The sequence below is a fragment of the Hylobates moloch genome, unplaced genomic scaffold (assembly GCF_009828535.3).
Source record: "Hylobates moloch isolate HMO894 unplaced genomic scaffold, HMol_V3 SCAFFOLD_10, whole genome shotgun sequence".
Taxonomy (NCBI): domain Eukaryota; kingdom Metazoa; phylum Chordata; class Mammalia; order Primates; family Hylobatidae; genus Hylobates; species Hylobates moloch.
The window spans coordinates 76,453,447-76,474,978 of NW_026652285.1; the positions used below are offsets into that span (position 1 = coordinate 76,453,447).

Below are 21,532 nucleotides of genomic sequence, written 5' to 3' on the forward strand. Positions count from 1 at the left end.
GAAACTTACAATCATGGCAGAAGGGGAAGCAAACACATCCTTCTTCACATGGCTGCAGGAGAGAGAAGTGCAGAGCAAAGGTGGGGAATGCCCCTTATAAAACCATCACATCTCATGAGAACTCACTCACTGTCATGAGAACAGCATGGGGACACTGCCCCCATGATATATTCACCTCTCACAAGGTCCCTCCCCCAACATGTGGGAATTACAATTTGGATTACAATTCAAGATAAAATTTGGATGGGGACACAGAGCCAGATCATATCAGTTGTTTAAAAAATATTAATATCTATTGAGGTCTATTAAGTTTTAGACCTAATGCATTTTTAGTCCCTGGAAAATAAAGGCAGGGTCATTGTCTTAAGGTATAGGCATTGCCTTAAAGTATTTCACAGCCTAGTTAGCAAAACAGATGTAAATAAATAGGTAAAAATGAGCATTTATGGAATTTTTGGCACACCTTTTATGATCACCCTCTCTCAAAAACTGCACCTCCACATGCCCTGACATCCAGATGTCTTCATTAGATGCCACTTTTTTTTCTTTTAGATAACTCTGATTCTCCATCTATAGTACCATGGCTCAGTGATGGTGATTAAGCCAAGCTAATCAGTATTTTGCCCCTCTGGCCACACAATATAGTATTTCCCCGATATTTCTCAAACTGGTTCTGAGCAAAAGGGTCATTCTTTTTCCCTGTTAGCACATGGTGAGAAATTTAAAGTTTAGATATTAAGTTGGTGCAAAAGAATTTGCAGTTTTTGCCATTAAAAGTAACGACAAAAATTACTTTTGCACCAACCTAATACTATCAAGAGCTGTATTTCTCAATATGAGAAAGTCAGTTTGAGGTAAGACAGGAGAAAGCTAACAGAGTAAAGTGAGACAAGTCAGGTAAAGAGAGTCTTGGAAGTATGACTTGGATCTTCTAGAACCTGAGCTGTCATTCTATCTTTTATGTGGTTGTATTATTTTAACCCTCCCTAAGTATTGTGTCAGTACATTTCCTGTATGCCTTCTTTATTAAATCAGGATTTTATTCACTTTCAATCAAGCAAGGCACTGGGAATTGGCACAATGGAAGTCTGTTAGAGAATGAACAGGGAGCAATAATTGTCTTGGGGAAGTTTCTGAAGACTTTTTGGAAGTCATATATGGGTATGGTCCTAAAGAGTGAGTAGGAGTTTACCAGGTGAATTTATTGGCAAGGGCTATCAAGAAAAAGGAAAGACTTGAAGAAAGGGAAGAAAAATGAAATTTTCTAGAACTGCGCTTCTAATATAGCTGGAAAATGCTGAGAGATACGCTGAAAAGGGAAGCTGATGCCAAGTTGTAAACAGGCATGAAACCAGGCTGAGTCTACAGCAGTCACAAAGCACCTAAAGTTAGCACAGGACTCAAAATTCAAATTTGTTATATTTAAACAGTATTTTATTTACTTTCTTAACTTTTGAAAAAGAACAAAGACGTTTCTAAAGAAATCTTAGAAAACGCATGTAACAGAAATATATGTGTTCCAGTAAATTTAGTTGTAAACATTGCCATATTTCCTTTTTTTGGTATGTAACCTCTTATCAAATTAGGTGAGTTTTCTACTATCAACCATTAGCTAAACCCTTCATGGTAGAGACTCATGGAAATATATGCAAAGCCCTGAAATTAGAAAAAACAGGAAATCAATTATAGTAGTTCAGAACACTACAATTTAGCAGCAGTTTATAAAAAAGAAAGTAAAACTGTTATTGTAGTCAAAAGTATACTTATGAGCCAGTAACACTAGGCTGCATTCAAAGATGTAAAGAATGTCTCTTGGTAGAGAAAATCAAAGTAGACATATCAATGTCTTCAAATACACAAATGATTGTTCTCTAGGAAAGTGTATTTTTCTAAATAATTTGGAGAGCAAATCTGGCTTCTTTTAAGGGTAAATTTTCAGGAAGGTGATTCTGCTTAATCAAAGAAAGCCTTTCCTATTAGACTAGTCATATGGTTCCTTTAGGAGTGGGAAAGAGGCCAACAGAGAAAAGGAATTCTCATCCTTAGAAGTGTTCATGCTTGGCTGGATTCCAATAATGTGAAAAGTTTGACTGGATGTTTTCTAAATTCCAGTCTATCTCAAAGATGTCAAGACTCATTAAAGAGTCAAATGAATTTTCTAATGAATCAAAAATGTCATATCCTTAAATATGGAAACATCATTTCACGGATGGGAATATATATTTAATGATAACAATAACAAATATTGAAAGTTTACTATTTATGATATACACACACACACATACAAATTCTATGAGGCAGTACTTTCATCCACATTTTATCAATGAGGAAAGCTAGTAACTTTAGTGGTTTGAACTCAAACCTACATGGACCCAACTTGAGTAAATGATCTTAAACCACAACCTGGTACTACCTACTTTTTAGTTGTTGTTGCCATTTTTATTTATCTATCTTTCACATCCTCTGGTGAACACATTCACAAACACTATGTCGTTTTACTATTACAAAAAGTGAGTAAGGTTGGCTTAATTACGCTCATCTTCTCAACAAGGAATGCGTTTCAAAGAGATTATATCATAACAAGCAACAGAGCTGAGAGTAAAACTGTAGTTCTAACTACCCATGCTTTGCGTTTTTATAGCTTCTTCTGGTTGACCGAGTTTTTCAAATCTAACTCAGAAATAGTTACAACTGTTAAACACCTAGTCCTCTCTGCTACTGAGAGCACTTTTTCATTCAGAATCCAGAATACTAACATAATCGTACAGGATGAGGTGCCAAAGGGTCACTTCTATTTACTTATAAGAATAAAAACCAATTCCTCTTTCCTAAGTTCACCTTGAATTGTCCTTTTGATGCCAAAGGGTTCATCTCAGCCAGCTGGGCGTAGGCAGGTGACTGATTTTCAATACATATGGCTCAGTTCACACAATATCTTCTATGGCATGTGAGTCAGCTGAAACCGTGGAGGTCCAGGGCGAGTTTTTATCTCTGTCCTTGATTCCCTAGTGCTCTTTGGAGTGATACTCCTTAAGGTATATTTTATCTGTCTAATAAAAAGCAGGTAAAGAGAAATGAGATGTCTGAAGATACTTGAAAGTCATTGTCAGGAGTGAATATAAAAATGAACGAATTATTAATACTTATAGCTTTCCATTGTGCATCTTTTAACTAATGAGAATTTATCAATCCCCACAGATACATTTTAGAGAAGGCTTTCCACCTGTGCACAGTGGAACACTTACAGTATCCTCCTAACTTCTTTCCCTGGTTCTGGGCTCTCTTTTCCTGACTCTGGGCTCTCTTTCCCCAGGTAATAATCCACACTGCTACTGTCATTCTATTTCTTTTTTTTTTTTTTTGAGACGGAGTCTAGCTCTGTCACCCAGGCTGGAGTGCAGTGGCGCAATCTCAGCTCACTGCAAGCTCCGCCTCCTGGGTTCACGCCATTCTCCTGCCTCAGCCTCCAGAGTAGCTGGGACTACAGGCACCCGCCACCATGCCTGGCTAATTTTTGTATATTTAGTAGAGACGGGGTTTCACCATGTTAGCCAGGATGGTCTCGATCTCCTGACCTCGTGATCCGCCCGCCTCGGCCTCCCAAAGTGCTGGGATTACAGGTGTGAGCCACCGTGCCCGGCTCTGTCATTCTAGTATTACACATTTATTTATGTAATTTGCCTGCCTATATATATATATATATAGGGCAGTCTGTGCCCTTGAACTTCTATTGTAAAACCAAAAATACTTATTTTGCCATTTTTATCTTACATGTCTGAATTTACTCTCCCCATACCCCTCCCTTAAGAATGAGAACTTCTTCAAGAAAAGGACCAGCCTAGCACATAGTAAGTGCTTAGTTAATGCTGACTGGAAAAATGGATGATGAAGGATACAGAAAAAAATTTACATATGAATTGAATAGGATCAGTGGTTGTAGGAGGCATCATGAGGAAATAGTGACTCAAGAAGGACCCTTGCCATGAAATCCAATGTGATTCATTTCAGTCACTTCTTCTGTATTAGAACCTAAAAGTCAATCAACTGTGCCCAGGCAAAGTAAAGCCCAAGGAGATTCTAAAGGATGCCCTTAGGTAGATAATCACTTACAGGTTAACATGAAAGTCTTTGTGTACTATATCAAAAGATACTTGCTACTTGCTAAAAATTCAGAATCATGGGCCCCAACCCAAACCAGAAATTGAATTTTAATATTATCCCCTGGAGATTTATATGCAGAATATTTTGAGAAGCACTTCCTTAAAATAACAGTTTTAGGACTGAATGCCAGCCATAAATTATTTTTCTACCAAAATTTTTAAGTACAAGTTTGTTATGTAGTAGCCAACAATGGCGACTATAATAAATAAGATTTCAGGTCAAACAAAAATTTGAGGTTGGCAGTACTGTAAATAGAATCTAATTAATAAATTTAAATAGTTATTCCTTATTTATTACTACTTGAATGAGTTACTTTTTAGAAAAAACATACATACACCATATAACTTTTATATTATATGTGTAAAAACAGATGGACTATTCCATACATGAAATAGACATCAATGCATATACCAAGGCAGAAATGCATTGGTAGAGTATGTTTATGAGGTCCATTAAGATTTTGTAAAGCATTTATAGAAGCAGAATAGCACAGTGGCTAAAAGCACAAACTCCAGGGATAGACTGCCAGGAGTTAAATCCTTATTTTGTGCTTATTAACTACATGACTTTGGTCAAGTTTTAGAACCTCTATTGCTCAATTTCCTCATCTATAGAATGGAGATAACAATAGCGTCTGACCCAAAGGGTGGTTATGAGCATTCAATAAAGTGTAAAATTCTTTAAAAATTCTTAAAACACTGCCTGGCACATAGTGGTATATATATACACACATACATACATACATTTATATGTGGGGGAGAGGAGACAGAGTGAGAAAGAGTATAAGCAAGCTATTATTACTATTGTCATTATTAAAGGTTTACCATATGAGAAAACACAGGTTGGTCTGAACACAAGAATTAACCCACCACAAATTAAGTGTATTAACTGAGTGTATTTACATATGAATTGAATAGGATCAGTGGTTGTAGGAGGCAGAATTCTCCAGATAAGAAAAACCAGTAGGATATACATGGATATATAAGAGAACATTTATTATGGGAATTAGCTCATATAATTTTGAAGTCTTACAAGTCCCACATTATGCCATTTACAAGTGGGAAACCCAGGAAAGTCAGTGGTGTAATTCAGTGAAACTTCAAAGGCCTGACAACCAGAGGAGATGATGGTATAATTTCCCTGTCCCAAACCAAAAGCCTGAGAATCGGGGAGTGGGTGCTGGTGCAAGTCTCAGAGTCCAAAGGCCAAAGAACCAAGACATCCCATGGCCAAGGGCAAGGGATGATGGACGTCCCAGGCCAAGGAGGGAAGAGAATTTTCCCTTTCTCTGCCTCTTTGTTGTGTTCCAGCCTCAACAGATTGGATGATGCCTGCTCACATTGGTGAGGTAGATCTTCCTTACTCAGTCTATCAAGTCAAATGTTAATCTCTTCTTTTGGAAACCTGCCCCTGCCAGACATACCCAGAAATCAGCCATCTGGGTACCCCTTAGACCATTCAAGGTGACACCAAAGTTTACCATCACAAAGAGGCAGGGAAAAGAGGAGGGCAAATGTGAAATTGTGAAGTAATGAGCATGATTGGAGCTCAGAGCATGAACAATCAGGAAATGCAAGACATTCAGGAGAGTCAGGCTACCTTCAAGGACACAGGTGCAGGGAAGAGGAAGAAACCAGCAGCTATGAGCCTATACCATGTGCCGGGAACAGTGACATCAGCCTTTAAATATAGTCGATGGTTTACTCTTCAACTCACTGATGAGATCTGTATCGTTTACTTCATATCACAAATGTGAAAACTCAGGTGCACAGAAGCTAAATGAAATGTTAGAGAACAAGAAACAGTGGGCTGGGCACAGTGGCTCATGCCTGTAATTCTAGGACTTTGGGAGGACCATGTGGGTGGATCACTTGAGCCCAGGAGTTCAAGACTAGCCTGGGCAACATGGGGAAACCCCATCTCTACAAAAACTTCAAAAAATTAGCTGGGTGTGGTTGCACACGCCTGTAAGTCCCAGCTACTATCGAGGCTGAGGTGGGAGGAGGATTGAGCTTGGAAAGTCAAGCCTGCAGTGAGCCATGAGCACGTCACTGCACTCCAGCCTGGGTGACAGAGCAAGAGCTTGACTCTCAACCCCCAAAAGTGAAAGGTGACAGAGCTTGACTTAAACACAGGACTGGTTAGACTTTACAATCCTATACCTCACACTTACCTAAGTAAATCCTTTTTTTTTTTTTTTTTTAGTTAGCCAGTGGGTAATGGGTTAATCCTTTCCAACATGACTAACCTCTTTAATGAAATGAAGTTGATGAAGATGAGGAGGAAGATCATTGTGATAACGGTGAGCAACACTGGTGTAGTGCTTACTGTGTGCCCAGCACTATTCTGAACATATTGCTTGTGTTACCTTTTTTAATCCTACCAAAAACTCTATGAGGTGGGTATATTATTGTTATCATAATTCCTATTTTATAGATAAAAATATCAAGGCACAGAGGACTTAAGAAATGTACCCTAGGTAACATGGGTAATAACGGAGGAAGAAAGGAAGGGGAAGAAACCAGCAATTAATGAACATAGACAATGTGCCAGGAACAATGACATCAACCTTTAAATATATTAGCTGGTTTAATCTTCTGGGCTCTGACCCCAAGCGTAGAGCCAATTCCCTGTTCTTTACCATCACACTGTACTGTTTCCTTGTAAAACAACAAGAACAACAAAATGTTGGTGGAGAGGCAATGAATTCATGTTTTTGAGGATCTATTGTGTATTAGAGCACAAGCCCCCATATTTAATTCTAATCACTAAAATGTGAAGTGAGAAGAAGTTTTGATGTGAGACTTTAGACAATTGGGAAACAAAATGGGCTATATAAATGGGAGAAATAGAAGACCCTGAAAATATCCATGTTTCAGTTGAATTTGAATTAACAAAAAATGAAACTCTTAACCAGGAATCAGCAAAAAGGTTATGTAAGGGGCCAGATAATAAATATTTTAAGCTTTGGGAAAATATACTGTCTGTCACAACTTGCCACCTCTGCTGTTGTAGCATGAAAATGGCCAGAGATGATACATAAGTGAAACGGTTTGGCTGAATACTAATAAAACTTTATTTACAAAAGAGGTAGTGGGCCAGATTTGGCCCAAAGCCCATAGTTCTCAGACCCCTGTTCCTAATTTTCAGGTAATCAAAAGAGCACAACGCTTTTCTTTTATGGTTACCAGGCAGTACGATTCATGAGAAAGGAAATATGGTGCTATTTAGGATTCTGTTTCTTAAAAGTTGAAATCACAGTGATGAAACCTGAAGAGTTGCTGAAATATGTAAGAGCAAAGCTACAAAGGGCTGACTCTGCCAGTGATCTATTTTTGGAAAGGCAAAATATTTTAAGGATGTGGATGCTTTGCTTTATGCCCCAAGTTAAAGGTAAAGCATGAATCATTCCACCAGCACTAAACCCTGGAGATCTTAAAATTATGAAAATAAGGTAAAGTTTTTTTCTTCAAAAATAGCTTCTAAAGTGAGGTGTCAGATTGAGATCACAAATTGTGTTCCTCACTTTTTTCTTCTCTGCTTCTCATCCTATCACCAGGGATGTATACTACCTCTATGATGAAAAATTATGGTCATTTTGTCTCGAAAGATATATTGCATCCACATGTGGGCCAAGTGATTTAATCTTGATTAGTGCTGTCTGAAGGCTTGTCAGATGGGTTAGCGATTGGTCATGTATTTCAAAGCACTGCTATTAAATCTACTGGGAATTAACATGTTAAATCCATAATCATGCTTTATTGCCTGTATAATCCTGGGTTAACTGAGAAAGAAGTTGATTCATTTTTCACATGTTCACCAAAGTGAAGTCATATTTTTCCCTTAACTAGTAATTAACCTTTATGGCTTTATTAACTGCTTTATTAAATTTAAATGAAATGTTTATTGGAAAGAGTTCATGGGAAGTGTAAACCACAATGACATTGTGGCCCTGGTGATGTCCTGTTTCTTGGAACTTCTCTATTAAAAATGTTCATATTACAAGTAGCCCATTTTTTATCACAAGGTACTAGTGCTTGTAACTTAATAGGCAGTGTCATATAACAAAAACAGCAATGGCTTTGGAGTCACACAGACCTGATCACTTACAAGCTGTGTGACCTTAAGCAAGTTACACAATATCTCTGAGCCTCAGTTTCCTTACATGTAACTTAGGAATAATAATAGCTAATTCAGACCATTGGTAATAAAAGAGGTGAATGAATTAGTAGGGAAGATTAGAGAGGTAGCTAATTTACAAGAGGTAATTTTTATCAGTCTGTTTTTGGTTAGAACAAGATTTTTGTATTGCACTCATATAGAAGAGAGAGAAAACTGGAGGCCATAGAATAGTGTCTGTTTCTAAATTCTCCCCAACTTTCCTCAGCCCCATGGACTAGACATGAACCCTACGAAGAGACAATCTGTGATATAGACTGCTAATATATTTTATTAAGAGTCTTCAGAACTGCCACTAGTCTAAATAGTCCCCTTGTACAAGTGAAACAAAGGTGCCCCTTGGGGCAGAGATAACCCTGTGGACACATGGCTTGACAAGCAGATGAGGTTTTGTGCAAAGATGATGGGCTGAGGCTCATAGCTTGGTAAGCAGAGAATGGGTTTGGTGTCACCTCCCCTAGGCTCTCCGCAGGGTGCTCTTGCTTAGATCCCAAAACACATCTGCACATGGTACTCTGAACCCCAGAGTTTTCACTTGGCACCTGATTATCCAGTCAAGACAAATTTCCCAGTCTCTGTCCCAGATAGGTGTGGTTATGTGAATTAGTTACAGGTAGAGGGATGTGTACGGAAGTGAAGTCTATAATAGCTTCCAGTGATCTCCTTAAGCAAAGATTCCCTTTTTCCTCTGTCTGGGAAATGGTAACAAGGTAGCCATTTTGGATACAAAGATAAAAGCCATATTTTGAGGATGGCAAGAGCTAATTCATTAAACTGGGTGAGACAGAACAACTAACATCAGCCCCAGTCTTCTCACTTCTAGAAAACACATCGACAGAAATAAACTTTTATCATGCTGAAGCCAAAATGTGTTGGAATCTTTTTGTTATATCATTCTAGCTCATATTCTACCTAATATGGGGCTTTTAGACCTGAGTTAAAGGAGTATTTTTATGAGGGTCTGATTTCCAGTGACACAAGTAATGCTGTTTGGATGCCAGGTGAAAAGGGATGATGAAGTATACAAGGGAGAATGTGCAATGCTTTGGCACCAGAGACAGTGCCTAGAAAAACTGCAGAAGAGCAGTGATTGTGAGTATAATACATGATAGGAGATGACAGATGCCCAAGAACCTGGGCATTGCAGCGACTCTACGCAGCTGAACTGACACACAGATCTTCTTACGGACTCCCTGTTACGCATAGTGAGAGCAATGTCACAGGTGCCTAAGATCTGTACAGAAGATAATGGCAAAAAGCAGACATTTTGGGCCATTATTGTTACTCTGACCCCACCTGTACTCACATGCTGATAGGACTTTGAGTCAATCAGGGACCAATCAGGAAAATAGAAATCGCATTATTTATTTCAAACAGAGGTACTTTGATAGAGCATATTTGTGTCAAACTGTTTGAAGTGTTGAGGAAGATAAAGGAAAGGTGGAGTAACACAGAGATTGGAAACTACAGGAAGGTCCTAGGATTGTAGGGACAAAAAAGAGGAAATGATACTAATAAACCCAGGTGAGTACTCACTACTGATGGTGGTGGTGGAGACCACTACAACGATTGCAACTGCTTCTCCTAGGACTATTGACTTCTCTGGGGCTTGTAAATCCTAGCGGACATTGCCTGTGACCCATTACTACTCTTGCTAGAAACTACAAAGGCCACTGGAGATCAAAGTTTCCTGATGCTACAAAACGGTGAGAGGAGAGAGAGAGAGAGAGAAGACAGAGAGAAACCTTCAGAAACTAGGGTTGTTTGATTCTCTTGTATATTCTCAATACTAATTTTTTTTCAGATGAGTAGCTTGCAAATATTTTCTCCCATTCAACATGTTGTCTCTTCACTCTGTTGATCATTTCCTTTGCTTTCATGGCCTGTGCTTTTGTAGTCTTAGCCATAAAATCTTTGCCTAGACCAATATCCTGAAGTCTTTTCACTCTATTTTTTTTCTAGTAGTTTTACAGTTTGGGGTATTATGTTTAAGTCTTCAATCTATTTTGAGTTGATTTTTGTATATGGTGAGAAATAGGGCCAAGAACTCAAACAACTTAACAGCAAATATATATATTTATATATATATCTCCCATTAAAAAGTAGGCAAAGGACCCAAATAGACATTTCTCAAAAGAAGATGGGAGTGGCCAACAGGTGTATTTTAAAAATGCTCAACATCACTAATCATCTGGGAAATGCAAATAAAAAACACAGTGAGGTATTATCTTCCCCCAGTTAGAATGGCTATAATCACAAAGACAAAAAATAATAAATGCTGGTGAGAATGTAGAGAGAAGGGAACTTTTACACACTGTTCATGAGAATGTAAATTAGTACAGCCATTATGGAAAACAGTGTGGGGTTTCTCAAAAAACTAAAACTAGAACTGCTCTATGATCTGGCAATCCCACTACTGAGTATTTGTTCAAAGGAAAGGAAATCAGTATATCGAAGGGATGCCTGCACCCCAAGTTTATTATGACACTATTCACAATAGCCAAAATATAAAATCAACCTAAGTATCCATCAACAAATGAATATATAAAGAAAATATGGTATATATGCACAATGGAATAATATTCACATAAAAATAATGAAATTCTGTTATTTGCAGCATCATGGATGAAACTGAAGGCCATTATGTTCAGTGAAATGTTCCAGGCACAGAAAGTTAAATATTGCATGTTCTCACTCATACATGCAAGTGAAAAAAGTTGATCTCATGGAGGCAGACAGTAGAATGATGGTTCCAAAAGGCTGGAAGGGTGGAAGAGGGTGGATGAAGAGAGGTTGGTTAATGCATAAAAACATACAGTTAGAAGGAATAAATTCTAGTGTCCAACAGCATAGTAGGGTGAGTATAGTTAACAACAATTTATTGTGTATTTCAAAATAACCAGAAGAGAAGGTTTGAAATGTTCCTAACACAAAGAAATGATAAATATTTGAGATGATGAATATCCTAAATACCCTGAGTTCATGGTTGTATGCATACAGCAAAATATCACATGTATCCCATAAATAGGTAAAATTATGAATTGCTAAAAATAAAGTTAAGGTTGGAATATGTTTTCATTTTATAAATGGAATTCTCACATTAATGGGGAGAAATTAGAGGCCAGAGAGGCCAGAAGCAGGGAAACCAGACTGGAGGTTGTGCCATCCCAGAAGTGTCTAGAACAATGCAGGGCAGATGATGAACCTCTAATTTGTGTATGTGATCAGGAAATTAAATATAAACCTTTCTGTTTCTTCAGCATCTAATATTAACTTCTATCTTCCTTTTAAATATACACCAGAGTAAGCTCATGGCACATAAACAATTCTTTAAGCAGAGAATAATATCATACTGTACCTGACATATACTCCCATTGCTCCACATTTTGTAAATTTTTCATAGCAGGAAGTTTATTTCATAGCAAATTATGAAACACTGAATTAAACATAAACCTGAATGCTGAAGGAATAACAGCAGCATGTCAAAATTTCCTCTGCTCTTGGTTAAATTTTAATAAAATTTGCTGGCCTTCAGACATGGTCACTTAAGGCTTGTCACTGAATAATTCTAATAAATGAATGATATACATACTCAAATAAATATTTTTAAATCTACTAATTTTTGTGGGAACATTTATGCCTATTTACTGCACTTTGAAATTATTTTTTTTTCTCAAATGGTCATTCTGTCTCAGGTTTTGATACTTTTGGTACACAAATTTTATCTTCATTCTTTCCATGGACTGGTACCTCTGAAGCCTAGCTCATATGAAGACTAAGGAATCTTGCTTATTGGGATTGCAATGACTATTTAACTATGACAGAGCAGGCCCATAAGATCTGACCCTATTTCTATCTCCTCATACAAATGATGGAGCTTCATTTATCACATTATTTCAAAATGATGCCTTTTACACCTGACTGGTTTTCCTCGGGTCAATATTACTGACAAATGACTATCTCCTTCAATACCAACCGGTGATAACTCTTAATGTGTCTGATACTTGCAAAAGATTAATCTAAACTCAGAGTGTACTTGAAAGCCAGGAGAAGTCACACCAAAGAGTATTTCTAAGTTTCTCGAATGCCCGACACTGTGCTACATTCAAAATATGCAAACTACGTAAGATAACAATTACCATTCTTTGAATGCCTGGCAATAGGCTGAGCATTTTACACACATTATTTCAGTTAGTCCTCTCAATTATGCTGAGAGGTAAGTATTTTCATGCCTGTTTTATAAAGGAGGAGACAGAGAGTTGGTGACTGTAAGCAATTTGCCAGGGATTACAGAAACAGTGAACAGTAGAACTGGGATTCAAACTTAGGTCTGACTAAACCCAATACACATGTTACCTGGCATAATCTCAGAAAATATCAGTCTTTTAGGGTTAATCATCTCCTTTAGGGCATTAAAAAAAAAGACCCACGTGGCCATTTTATTATTGATACCTTCTCATGGGCCTCTATCTACACACATAAATTTTAATGGACATACCTTGCCCAAGCAAATACACAATCAGCAAAGCACTGGCCTTTATCTGCACTGATGAGTCTGCCATTTGCAGTGTTCCCATGTCTCTCTAATCTCATCCATGGCTTTTACCTTATATGTGTGAGTGTCCTCTAGACCCTTCCCCTGCATATCTTTTGGCATCAGATCAGCCTTCACTACAACAGGGGATCAGGCAGTGAGGCTCCAAGGCCCCTTGACTCTTCTCTGTCCCATACTGGCACCCTTGAGCCCCTTGATTTCCTCACTCTACAAACCCCAAGATTCTCAGATTTCCACTTCTAGGGCCTGCTGCACCCAACAGAGTAAGAGTCAGTCTGCCAAGCTCCCCTCTTTTCACACTACCTGCAAGTATAAACCACCAGGCCTTTTGCGTGTGTGTTTCAGAGATGTTAACACTTAATTTAAAACAGGGAAAGATACAAATAAGCAAGGAGAAGAGACAGAAGTGCAAAAGTATGTTATTGCTTCTGACTCCATTAAGTTGGGGAGCATTCATCTTAAAATCGCTGATTATGCTCAATCCTACCTAAATAACTGATGACTCTTCCATGTCAACATGAGAAAGTTCAAACTCCTGACTAGGGCTTTTAAGGCCTCATACAATGTGTTCCCTGCTGTGCTGTCCGGTACCAACCCTTATGACGCTTATCTATTTATCTCACCTCCAGACCCGGAACACTGCAATCCATGATCCTTTACACTTACCTTCTGTGCACCTGCTATTGCCCCTGCCAGACTGACTGCTTCCCTACCCAGACCAGGAAAATGCCATTGTCCTGCAAATATCAGCTCCTATTTCATTTCCCCATGAAACATTCCCCGATTCCCTCAGGCATCATGAATGGCACTTTCCATTCTGTTCACCTGACAGTGCTTTGTGCCTGACTCTCTTCCAGGCCCTTGTCTCACTGCATTATAATCATGGTTATGTGCCTGTGTCACCTGCTTGAATTAGATGTTATTAATGGCAGAGACTATGTTTTGTTGACCTCTGAGTCCCTTAGCACTTCCTGAAAGTGCCTGGATTTTGCCCCCCACATTTTCTGAATACATAAATGAATAAGTATATGGATAAAGGAATCAATATGCTTGAGACGAGGGCAAGTTATTATCATAACCGTGTGCCATGCATCCCAAGGCTAGAAAGGTGAATGACAGTTATAACAATTCCTGTATTTATAATGTCCCTATTCACATCACATTGCTACAGCAGTTTAGCATTTTATACCAATTTTTTTCCACCTAAGAATGTAGAAGAATTGTTTTTTCCCATAAAGGAGAGGCAGTGTGTCAGTCTTATGTGAGTCCTGTGACCAAGCAGTTTCCTCCACGAAGCGATTGCATGTCAGCTGGTGACATATTATGGCAGGCGTCACTGCAAGCAGCTCCCTTTGGCACAGAAGAGAGTTAATTAAGGGATAGGAGAACATCTCGAAAGATTCAGGCAGCCTGGCTGGGAGCTGGGATGCAAGAGATACAGAGGCCTTCCTCTCAAGCACATGGAACGGGGTACATTTGTGGACTTGGAGGGGAGCAAGGTTATCAGAGAAGCCTTCTGTCGCCACCTTCTCAAGTTGCTACAGGCACTTCTATGTGGAGATTTTCTCTTTTTTCTCCATGTTCTGAAGCAGGAAGCCAAGGTATTCCTAGAGATCATTTTAGTGTCAGGACCATCAAAGATGGGTGCCTGTCCTCATCTGTTTTGGGGGAAAAGGAAGAAATGGAATGTGGAAAAAAGGTGGACGTTCTCTGATCTTTTGAGGTCTATTTTTCCTGAGAAAGGATTCTCTCTCCTTCTACTTTCTAATCTTCAGGTAATATGTTACCTCCTCTCTGGAAAATAAAGGTGCTCCACTGATGAGAACATTTATATCTGTATTTGGTATTATTCAAGATTAAGATATGGGTCCAGCTCTCAAGAAAAAACATAGAGAAACATGAGCTAATCAATGATGACTCCATGATAAGCATGCTTTACGGAGCACATGAGAACAGGGCACTATAAGGACATGCTGGGGGACTTCTAATCATTCTCTCTATGGTTAAATTAAAGCATCCTGGGGCAAGCAGGACCTGAGCTATGAAAAATCATCAGAAGTTTAATAGACTGAAAAGAGTAAAAAAGGCTTTCCAGTCAAGTGAGCAACATACGTGAAGGTAGGCAGCAACACAATATCTCTTTTGGGAATTATAACCTGGCATGACTGACAATACACATTGGGAAGTAGAGAATGGGAAAAAATGATGCAGGAGAGTTAGGTTCAAGCAAGGGTGTGATGGGCTTTGTGAGCAATGCTGAAAAGCCGAGACTTTATATTAAAGCTCCAGGTGGGCAGCCGAGGGCCACATTCCAAGAGGCCAAATCAATTAAGAAGATGCGGCCATGAAGAACCTAGTAGACAGAGCTCTTTCTTTCCATATCCGATTCCCAGTAAGGAATACAAGGGGTTGGGTTTCCTTAGGCTCTCACAGCAGAAATCAGCAGCCTATGCACTATGAGAACAAGTGTCTCAAGTAGCCAGAGGTAAAGCTACTAGGAGCTTGGAGAGGATATAGCTAATTGCTTATACATTTTTTTTCTTTTTTTTTTTTTAGTTGGAGTCTCACTCTGTCACCCAGGCTGGAGTGCAAGGGCGAGATCTCAGCTCACTGCAACCTCTGTCTCCCAGGTTCAAGCACTTCTCCTGCCTCACCCTCCTGAGTAGCTGGGATTACAGGCACATGCCACCACACCCAGCTAATTTTTGTATTTTTAGTAGAGATAGGGGTTTCACCATGTTAATCAGACTGGTATCAAACTCCTGACCTCGTGGTCCACCCAACTCAGCCTCCCAAAGTGCTGGGATTACAGGCGTGAGCCACCGTGCCCAGCCTTGCTTATGCTTTTAATCAAATCATTTCACTTCCATGAGCCACCACTTTCCTTTTTTTTTAAACCTGCAATGTAGATATAACAATGTCATTCCCACAGCCTTTTTGAGTATTAAGTAAAACAACACATGGGAAGAGTGAAAAGTGCCTAACACAAAATCTAACACATATTCAGTGCTCGAAAAATTGGTCAAACTTAGATTGTGACATATTTAGAACTTTACACCAACACTCACCAACAGAACTTTCTGTGATGATGGAAATATTTTATATTTGTGTATTGTAGTATTATATTGCATTGTAGCCACTAGCAACATGTGACTATCAGGCACTTGAAATGTGGCTACTGCAACCAGAGAACTGAATTATTAATTTTATTTCATTTTAATTTGTTTAAATTTAAGTAGACACATATGGCAAAGTGCTAGTATACTGGAAAACACAGCTTTATTTTCTACAAATTCTTTACATAAGTAAAATATTTTGTTCTAAAAATATTTTTAAAGCCCATAAGTTTGTTGATTACCAATTTTGATAACCTAAAAATAATTATAGTATCTGTACTTAGTATGCTACTCTATTTACCAGCCTGATTTTGAAATATCTTGGATAAAATTTTTTAAATCATGAGAATAACTTTGATTTTGACATATCTACATACATATTATAAAATAGATGAATACTGGCCAAACACAGTGGCTCACGCCTGTAATCCCCGCACTTTGGGAGTTTGAGGCGGGCGGATCACCTGAGATCAGGAGTTCAAGACCATCCTGGTCAACATGGTAAAACCTCCTCTCTACTAAAAATACAAAAACTAGCCAGGTGTGATGGCAGGTACCTGCAATCCCAGCTACTCGGGAGGCTGAGGTGTGTGCTTGAACCCGAGAGATAGAGGTTGAGGTGAGCCAAGATCGCGCCATTGCATTCCGGCCTGGGAAACAAGAGTGAAACTCCATATCAAAAAAATAAAAAAATAAAAATAGATGAATACTATAATTAATTTTAAAAAGAAGATTACATAACAGCATATATAAAGTGATACCATTTATTTTTTAAAATATATATGTGAAAATTGTAACACTTTATCACAGGAATACAAAATTACATGTGATATTTTTTATCTCCTCTCTGAGTGTTTTGTATAGCTGAATCTCTTTCAATGAATAGAGGTTAATTTTATAATTTGAACTATTTTGCTTTTGTTTCAGAAATAAAAATGTGCTAACTAAAAAGATTCTGGAAAACAGAATAAGAAAGTATTCACAGAAAGACAGCTCATGTTTATGTCTCCATTTAAGGCATTTAATCTTTTATTTCTATCATAAGTAAAGGACTAGCCCATTCTGATTAAAGTTAAGGAAGGCTGGGGATGGTGGCTCATGCCTGTAATCCCAGCACTTTGGGAGGCCAAGGTGGGCGGATCACGAGGTCAGGATATCAAGACCATGCTGGCTAACACGGTGAAACCCCGTCTCTACTAAAAATACAAAAAATTAGCCGGGCGTGGTGGCGGGCGCCTGTAGTCCCAGCTACTCAGAGAGGCTGAGGCAGGAGAATGGCGTGAATCCGGGAGGCAGAGCTTGCAGTGAGCTGAGATCGTGCCACTGCACTCCAGCCTGGGCAACAGAGCCAGACTCGGACTCAAAAAAAAAAAAAAAAGTTAAGGAAAAGGGAGTTGAAGCCTCTTGTCTCAGATTCATTCACTTCCTTTATCAAGAACATGCTATTAAGAAAAAGCAAACAGGTCAGGTCTCCCTGTCCAACTTTGTTAACATGATAATTAGACCTCTTGGCAAATAACCTAATAATATTTGCCGAGATAAGTGTCTTTAACTATTGGGCATTCTTAACAGGATGTCTCCGGTTATGTACTATAGAAATTAAACCTAGAATCTCTGGGTTTATTAGTATGACCCCCCAACCCCTTGGAAAATGGCATGTAAGCTGAGGTAAATAAAATATGAGGAAACATCAAAAAGTTCATGAAATCTTCATGTCTAAAACACCAAAAGCAATGGCAACAAAAGCCAAAATTGACAAATGGGATCTAATTAAACTAAAGAGCTTCTGCACAGCAAAAGAAACTACCATCAGAGTGAACAGGCAACCTACAGAATGGGAGAAAATTTTTGCAACCTACTCATCTGACAAAAGGCTAATATCCAGAATCTACAATGAACTCAAACATATTTACAAGAAAAAAACAAACAACCCCATCAAAAAGTGGGCAAAGGATATGAACAGACACTTCTCAAAAGAAGACATTTATGCAGCCAAAAAACACATGAAGAAATGCTCATCATCACTGGCCATCAGAGAAATGCAAATCAAAATCACAGTGAGATACCATCTCACACCAGTTAGAATGGCCATCATTAAAAAATCAGGAAGCAACAGGTGCTGGAGAGGATGTGGAGAAATAGGAACACTTTTACACTGTTGGTGGGACTGTAAACTAGTTCAACCATTGTGGAAGTCAGTGTGGCGATTCCTCAGGGATCAAGAACTAGAAATACCATTTGACGCAGCCATCCCATTACTGGGTATATACCCAAAGGACTATAAATCATGCTGCTATAAAGACACATGCACACGTATGTTTACTGCGGCACTATTCACAACAGCAAAGAGTTGGAACCAACCCAAATGTCCAACAACGATAGACTGGATTAAGAAAATGTGGCACATATACACCATGGAATACTATGCAGCCATAAAAAAGGATGAGTTCATATCCTTTGTAGGGACATGGATGAAACTGGAAAACATCATTCTCAGTAAACTATTGCAAGGACAAAAAACCAAACACCGCATGTTCTCACTCATAGGTGGGAATTGAACAATGAGAACTCATGGACACAGGAAGGGGAACATCACACTCCGGGGACTGTTGTGGGGTTGGGGGAGGGGGGAGGGACAGCATTAGGAGATATACCTAATCCTAAATGACGAGTTAATGGGTGCAGGAAATCAACGTGGCACATGGATACATATGTAACAAACCTGCACATTGTGCACATGTACCCTAAAACCTAAAGTATAATAAAAAAAATAAATAAATATACTGTAAAAAAAAAGTTCATGAAAAAATGCAATTAAAAGCTAAAAAGTGTATATAAACTTTATTCCTCAACATAAGCGCCATCAATATTTTTGTAAGCAATGAAAGCAGCCACTTACTACATTCCTAAAGAATTGAGGGTCCTGTGAACGTAACCAAGTCAATGCAGTCTTTACAGTATTAATTAAAGAAAGCTGAGTGCCTCTTAAAGATTTTTTAAGATTCGGAAACTAAAAGTCAGAGGACCAAAATCAAGACTGTAAGGTGGATGCCTAATGATTTCCATTGAAACTCTTGCAAAATTGTCTTTGTTGGATGAAAGGAATGAGCAGGAACATTGTTGTAGTGAAGTGGGACTCTCTGGTGAAGCTTTCTCAGGGGTTTTCTGCTAAAGCTTTGGCTAACTTTCTCAAAATACTGTCATTATAAGCAGACGTTACTATTCTTTTGCCCTCCAGAAGGTCAACAAGCACAATGCCTTGAGCATCCCCAAAAATCTGTTGCCATGATCTTTTGACCAGTTGCTTTTGCTTTGACTGGACCACTTCCATCACCCCTTGGTAGCCATTGCTTTAATTGTGCTTTGTCCTAATGCCATGTTTCAACTCCCCGTACAATTCTTTGAAGAAATGCTTCATGGTCTTGATCCCCCTTGTTTAAAATTTCCCTTGAAAGGAGCTAGAGGCCATTATTCTAAGTGAATTAACTCAGGAATGGAAAATCAAATATGATATATTTTCATTTATAAATGAGAGCTAAGCTATGGGTATGCAAGGGCACACAGAGTGATATAATGAATTATGAATACTCAGAAAGGGGAGGATTTGGAGGATAGAGGGAGAAAAAACTACATATTGGATATAATGTAAACTACCTGGGTGACAGGCACACTAAAATCGCAGACTTCACCTATACAATTCATCCATGTAACCAAAAACCATTTGTACCCTGAAAGCTATTGAAATAAAAAATATATATTAAAAAAAAAAAAAAGAAAGCTCTGCTCTCATCTCCAGCTCATCTGGGCACGATGATTTTGGAACTCACAGATTATTAAAGTTTGCTCAACTTTAATTTTTCAGTCAGAATTGGGCAAGCTGAACCATTGAGATGTCTACAGTGTTGACTATTATTTTGCTGTTAATTTTTGATGCTCTTCAATTAGGCCATAAAAAAATGAATTTGTTTCTAGAAAATTGATGTGGATCATCAGGTCAGCAGATGAAACCTGCTGCAGGTTCCATCTTTGACATCATCTCATTCCTTCTTAAAATGAATTATCCACTTGTAAACTGCTGATTCCTTTGGGGCATTGTCCCCATAAACCCTTCATAGAGCATTAATGATTTCATCATTCTTCCACCAAAGCTTCACCATAAATTTGATGTTTGTTTTTCCCTCAATTTTAGCTCTGATAGGGGCTCTTTCCAGACTGATGTCTTATTTTTCTCAGTGCCTCAAACTAGATCTTCTTCAGACATGTCATAAAAAGTTAATACTAATTTATTATGGTGCAAACAATTTGTAGCAATCAATGCATAGATTTTTCATGATATACATTTCCCAAGAACTTTTTGAAGACACTTTATAGAATGTTTTGTAAACAATTAATAACTGCTTCTCACTTTATGATTCAATAACCTATGTATCTTACTCACTGACCTTGTCTACTCTGAGCCAGAGACTATGTGTCCAGTGCAGGAGGAAGACCTGGGGCACAGTCCTCAGAGGCCCGGACCTCTCCCAGTTTTGTCTTAGCCTCTTGAATGCCCATATTCTTGAAATTATTGGTAATGTTTGATAGTCTGAAAAATCTCTGGTTTATGTGAGTCTGACAATCAGATTATTTGCATTGACTCAAAGCTTATACAAACCTCATTTATTGTCAGCTCCAGTGAATTCTATTCCCTGCATAGAAGAGAGACATATGTAAAAAGAGCAAAGATCTCCACTTTTCCACAAGTTCTTCCCTTCCTTTTTGGTAGCCTTACTAGTGCAGAGGCAAGTATTTGCTATAGTAACAACAACAGCAATAAAATAATAGATTCTTTTGTTCATACTCTGCCCTGACAAAAAGAATTTAGGATGCCTACCTTAATTGTGTACATTCAACATTCAATTAATTAATTGTGGTTTTCTTATCACACTATGTGTTCCTCAAGGCCGAGGGGTAGGCTCATTTTATATCCTTAGCAGGTATGCTAAAAAAAAATTTTTGTTTGCCAGTGTGTTTCTCTTTATTAAATTTAACCAGGTATACCCGACCATTTCCAGATTTTCTTAGATTTTTTTGAGTAAATATAGAATTTTAACCCAATACATTTAGCATTTGAGCTCAGTCAAGTCTACGTTTTATGCTCCCACCTCTCTCTCCTTCTGGGTGCCATCCCAATGCAGTGGGCTTACATGTATCATGACAAAGGGAAAAAGAGGTAGTCTATTGTCATTCCTCGTCCTTTACATCTTAGACTGAGGTGTCTTCCCTATTCCCCATGCACCTGCTCCTGCACCTCCCATGTTGGTGTCTGCTAAATGATTTCGGATTTGTCATTATGTTTATTCACCAGATCTATGCATCCTTACCCCAGCCCTGGGGATACTTGCTGCACACTTGCCCTCTCTCAGACATTTCTGTTCCCCTCTCAGAAGTACAGAAAACTTTTGAATGTTTGCCCATTTGCCGTACCCAGGTGTTAATAATATTCCCTGAAACTGCTCTCAGACCCATCCATTTAAGTAGC

At 38.5% G+C, this 21,532-nt stretch overlaps 1 long non-coding RNA gene across 1 annotated transcript in view; it reads left to right on the plus strand.

Annotated features, from left to right (window-relative positions):
• LOC116474235 (uncharacterized) overlaps positions 1-21,532 on the plus strand; it is a 55,021-nt gene that overhangs the window by 7,762 nt on the left and 25,727 nt on the right. The window lies entirely within an intron of this gene.